The sequence below is a fragment of the Bison bison genome, unplaced genomic scaffold (genome assembly GCF_000754665.1).
Source record: "Bison bison bison isolate TAMUID 2011002044 unplaced genomic scaffold, Bison_UMD1.0 scf7180017864252, whole genome shotgun sequence".
NCBI lineage: Eukaryota > Metazoa > Chordata > Mammalia > Artiodactyla > Bovidae > Bison > Bison bison.
In genome coordinates this window covers 107624-113732 of record NW_011494824.1, presented here as the reverse complement: position 1 = coordinate 113732, position 6109 = coordinate 107624, and the positions used below count along the sequence as shown (strand labels likewise).

Here is a 6109-nt window from a genome sequence, read left to right as displayed (position 1 = left end):
TGGGCGGGCCTCGTCCCATCAGTTGAAAGCCTTATTAGAATTAAGACAGGCCTTCCCTCAGCTTCCCTGATGTCTCGGAGGGTAAAGAGTCTGCCTGCAGTGCGGGAGATCTGGGCTCTATCCCTGGGTCAGGAAGATCCCCTGGAGAAAGGAGTGGCAACCCATTCCAGTATTCTTGCCTGGGGAATCCCATACAGAGAAGCCTGGTGGGCTACAGTCCATGGATGACTGAGCGACTAACCCTTTCACTTTCTTTTTACCCCTGAGCAAGAGGGAACCCTGCAGCGAACAGCCTTGGACTTGATCTGCAACATTGATTCTGCCCAGCTTACCAGCTCACTGGGCAGATTCTGGACATGCTAGCCTCTGTCATTACATGAACCCATTTCTTGAAATTACTTAATTAAAATAAAGAAATATATATTTGTATCCACGATATGGTTTCTATCTTATTGGTTCTGTTTATTTGGGAAAGTCTGACTAATACCATTACATTCTTTCTAAATCTATTTCCAAAAACCTTCCATGGCTCTGGGAAATGCATTGAAAGAAATTTCCACCCACTGGTACTTTCTCACAGAGGGTACAAGACTAAGCTTTAATCATTTGTCTTGGCCTCCAGCACTCAGCACAGACCTCATTCCATATAAATACTTATAAACTTCAAAAACGTGTAAATCAATGCTTAAATGATAGTCTTTTACAAAGTATGGTGCATATCCCATTGGTGATGAGATGGTTTGGGGGGTTACACACTTTTTCAACAGTTATACACAGTAGACATTCCTTTACCCAATACGCATTTCACTGAACTCTCGATTTTCTCAGGTTTTGTTTTTTTAATTAAGCTATTTTATGTTGGGTCTTTTTTCTTTTTAACAGTGGAATAAATAGTTTTCTTGATGACTGTAGACATGTAAGGCTGGTTGGTACAATTCAGAAATATGAGTAACGGTATCCTGATTGGTGTGTAGTCTTCAATAATTACAAGGAGCTATGTGTATGTAACTGCTGTTAAACCAGTAAGACTGCATTTATGAATCCATCATTTTCAGGATTGATGGTAACCTGGGCATATTTTCCCCAAATGACTTTGCCTCCCTGTGTCACAAGGCCCAATTCATTCACATTTGCCTCAATAACAGCACCTTTGGTAACTATGAAGTGTTGCTTTTTAGAAATGACTATGAAAGCTTTTATCGCTGCTATACCCTTAAAAGCCTAAGCTCTACGTTTTTGAAATTTTAGGGAGAGTGAGCCTATAATTTCAAGATACCTTAAATAGCAAAATTTGAACAAGTCTTCCAAGTGCCCTTCTTTATAAATCTATTTAGAATCAAGCTTAAAAATCACCACCAGCAAATCATTTTCATAGCCTGTATGGCAACTGAACTTTCTTCTATTTAATTTTTCAGCACTGCTTTATTATAAGACACAGGTGGCAAAAAATAATAAGCTATTTGTATTGTAATCTGAAAAGAATGAGAGTCATAGAGTAGATTTGTAGCAATCTCTTCTGAGGATAGCAAGAAAAATAGACATTTCAACTGTGCCTTTCGATTCGCAATCAGGTTGTTGGAAACAAATAGCCCCAGGGCATTCACCTTAAAACCTAAATAAAGAAACAAACATTTGGTCAACCAGGAGTCTAGAATTGGCATAGAATTTAGAGACTCAAGAGACAGTTTTCTATAACAGGTTAACCTCCTCTGCTGCTGCTAAGTCGTATCCGACTCTGTGTGACCCTATAGACGGCAGCCCACCAGGCAAGAACACTGGAGTGGGTTGCCATTTCCTTCTCTGGGGCATCCTCTAGTGCACATTAATGAAGTCTCCTTTATGTACAGTTGGGAAGGTCCCTGGAGGAAGAAATGGCAACCCGCTCCAGTATTCTTGCCTAGAGAATCCCATGGACAGAGGAGCCTGGTGGGCTACAGTCCATGGGGTCGCAAAGAGTCAGACATGACTGAGTGCCTGATACTTGACTTTTTGCTAAGAACACCCAAAGGTGTATACAGTGGGGATGAGGGATTCTTCTTTACACCAAGGACTGGCAGGCAAAAGGTGGCTTTCAGTCCAGGATGTGTCACGTGGGCCTTCCTGAAATATAATCCTATTGGCCTAATGAATCTTTCATATTTAGGTAGCTTTAGAGTAAGGAGCCTCGTAGGCTGCAGTCCATGGGGTCGCGAAGAGTCAGACATGACTGAGCGACTTCACTTTCACTTTTCACTTTCATGCATTGGAGAAGGAAATGGCAACCCACTCCAGTGTTCTTGCCTGGAGAATCCCAGGGACGGGGAAGCCTGGTGGGCTGCCGTCTATGGGGTCGCACAGAGTCGGACACGACTGAAGCGACTTGGCAGCGGCAGCAGCAGCGAGTAAAGCCATCTCCAACAAAGCAGTGTTTGTAACCATCCTCTTCTAGGCTTTCTTCTTTGTCTTTCCATTCAAATAACTTTCCATACTTCTGTTTCTCCCTAGGCGAGAGCTTTGGGCAGAGAGACTCTGTTTTTCTCACTTTCTCTTTTCAGTTTTGTTTAATCATATTGGAAAGTACATCAGCTCGGGACTGTCCCTCTCTGCCCAGTGGTTATGTAGGCACTCTTCTCTGTGGAGTCTTTTTATCGCGCTTCGGTTTGGTTGTTTCTCTTTTCATGCATCTTTTTCACGTGTATTTGCTCAGCATGGAGCTGTCTATGGTAGAGCTTAGCTTTCAGACCAATCATCTTTTTCGCCTCCTTTGAACATTCATGAGCCTCTTGACCTTCCTTCTCTCCTCTTTTCCCCATGGTAATCCAAGTGATATCCACAGTGCTTCCGGTGTAACTCAATACATTCATATACTCATTTTGTGTCATGGTGAGGGCAGCCCAGCCACCGGGTGCAGCCGCCAGAGCACAGAGGCTCTCGATCTGTGGGTCTCAGAGACCCATGAGCAGACTCCGTGCCCTTCTCCATCAGTTCTGCTGATTGACATTTGCATCCCTAGAAATACTCATTCATCCACCCACAGACTTCCATGGCCACCGGGGTCATGGCATGCTCACCAGGAGACCTCTGATCTTGTTCCCAAACCAGGCTGCGCCAATTTGGACATATGTGACTCAAGTAAATATCATGTACATCAATGAAATATCAGTAGGAAAAGAAAAAAAAGCCAAGTTATATGCAAACCAAGTTGAATGTCTTAAAGAAAGATGGCAAATGTAAATTGCTCAAGAATGATATCATAAATTTTGTTGTTGAGTTTGGTGGGCAGGAAAACAGCTGTAAAACCAGTAGGGAAAAGGAATAAAATCCTAGAAGGTTTCACACTCAAAGTTATATCCAAAGGTCTGAATTCTCATCCCATTTTAAAGAATCTGAAATTTGGAAATTGTGGGAAATGCACTTTGGGTGCAGTTTATGCTAGATACCGTAAAATCCTAGTTAATATACCTGTGCTATGGATAATTTTGCCCCCCTCAAAAAAAATATGCTAAAATCCTAACCTCTACTTCCTCAGAATGGGACCTTATTTGGAAATAGGGTCATTCCAGACATAATTAGTTGAACTAGGATGAGGTCATACTGGAGTAAGATGGGCTCCTAATCCGATATGACTGCTGTCCTTATGATGGGGGATCTGGATAAAGGAATTCATGGAGGAGAGATAAAAGGAGAGATTGGGATGATGCGTGTGAGAGTCAAGGCTACCCAAGAGTGTCCGCAAACCATCAGAAGCTCAGAGAAGTCATGACCAGATTCTCACTCACAACCCTCAGGAAGAACCCGTTCCGTTGACACCTTCATCTTGGACTCCTAGCCTCCAGACTCTCAGACTGCCTTTCTCTTGTTTAAGCTGCTCTGTTTGTGGTACTGGGTTTGGACAGCTCTAGGAGACTAACACAAGGCCATACTCAAAGAGAAGCCCATTGTTAACATGAAACAATATATGCTTTTGAAGTTAGGATAAACTACTTAGGATATGTATGTATCATTTTTAATACCTTGATTTAACTTGAATCTACTTTATTACCGATTCAACTATGAGACTCAGTGACATAGGATAAAAGAGCTCTTATTCTAGTTATCTTAATGCAAGTTAGAAAAGCTTGTACAAGCATATCAATCCATGGTTCTACAGACATTATTACATAGTGCAAGGCTAAATAAAAATTTCATTTTCTTGGGCTCCAAAAATCTCTGCAGACAGTGACTATGGCCATGAAATTAAAAGACGCTTGCTCCCTGGAAGAAAAGTTATGGCAAACCTAGACAGCATTTCAAAAAGCAGAGATATCACTTTGCCAACAGAGTATAGTCAAAGCTATGGTTTTTCCAGTAGTCATGTACAGATGTGAGAGCTGACCATAAAGAAAACTGAGTGCCAAAGAACTGATGTTTTCAAACTGTGGTGCCAGAGAAGACTCTTGAGAGTGCCTAGGACAGCAAGGAGATAAAAGCAATCAAACCTAAAGGAAGTCAACCCTGAATATTCATTCATTGGAAGGACTGATGCTGAAACTAAAGCTCCAATATTTTGGCCACCTGATGCAAAGAGCCAACTCGTTGGAAAAGACCCTGATGCTGGGAAAGATTGAAGGCAAAAGGAGAAAGGTGCAGCAGAGGATAAGATGGTTAGATAGCATCACTGACTCAAATGACATGAATTTGAGCAAACTCCGAGAGATAGTAGAGGACAGAGGAGCCTGGCGTGCTACAATCCACGGGGTTACAAAGAGTCGGACACAACTTAGTGACTGAACAACAACAACAATAAAGTAAAAATAGAAACCTACATAAGGAAAAGTATTTCTGTGACTCGTGGAAATAGCCTTAAATAGAGATATTATACAAGATCCTCTAGTTGGGGGAAACACTCACGAGGAGGAGCTTCACTTGGACATGTGACATCCTAGAAGCTGGAGCAAGTAACGTGACTGCCTTTTTGAACATCTGTTACCTCATCGGGAAAAGGGATGTTAACAGCTGCTTCACTGGCTGCGAGAATTCAGTGAGGTGGTTTCTGTAACAGCAGCTGGAAGGCTGTATACGGTGGTAAACAAATGCAGAGAACGCAGTGAGCATGACGCCTGCCTTGTGTCTAGCAGGAAGGAGAACCACCACCATCACTGCCAAGCCTGCCCCCATAGAACACGCCCAAATTAGGAAACTGGGACAGGCAGAGAATCACCAGTGTTTACTCTCGGCAAAGCTTTGTAAAAGGCTTGGTCTTCCCATTTTAGCTGTAAGCTCTGCTTCCCATTTGCCCTACATACATCAGCCTTAGCTGATCAACAGGCTGGAGGGAGACACAATAAGAGAGAGGAGGGGTTCCTTTGAGAGTATTTCCTGGAGAGAACTAATAAAGTCAAGCTTTCTTCGCAGCCCAGTGACTGCTGTGCAGACCTGATGAGCTTAGGGCCAAAAGGACTTCCCTACAGACTCTAAGCAGAGAGTCTAATTCCTAGTGCTCTGGGGAGAAATAACCAGCATGCATCTATTTAGCACCAACTGAATAGGATGGGGCTGCCCCACTATGACATATGGGGTAGACCACAGGAGAGGGCAGGGGTGTAAAGGGGTTTGTATGAACAAAGGTCTAGGGCTGAAGGTGAAAAGAAAGGCTCCCTCTCCAGCAGAGGTCAAAACCCCTGAGGGCCCTGGGCCACATCTAGCCTATCAATGGGCTTCTTATTGGGTCAGCAGTATGTCTCTGTTTTAATAAAACTAGTATTTTTTTTAATATGTTGTGCTCATGCTTGACTCTTTGCAACCCCATGGACTATATCCCGCCAAGCTCCTCTGTCCATGGGATTCTCCAGGCAAGAATACTGGAGTGGATAGCCCATTTCCTTCTTTGATCCCAACCCAGGGATCAAACCCATGTCTCCTACATTGCAGGCAGATTCTTTACCATCTGAACCACCAGGAAAGTCCAAGGCTATACGAATTTGAAAGTATGTGTTACCTCCGAAGATCCTCCCCTATCCTGACTGAAGTGGGAGACTGACTACAGATTTTTAGATTCCCAAAGAGAATGACTCAGATCAGGTTCAGCATCACTGCGTTTGGAGAAAAGTATAAATTTATGTTCTTGGTGAACATACAGTGTTTGCCATAG

At 43.0% G+C, this 6109-nt stretch overlaps 1 pseudogene; it reads right to left on the bottom strand.

The window, feature by feature from the left end:
• Positions 1 to 1014: 1014 nt before the first annotated feature.
• On the bottom strand, positions 1015 to 2861 carry LOC104994130 (annotated as a pseudogene).
• Positions 2862 to 6109: the final 3248 nt, after the last annotated feature.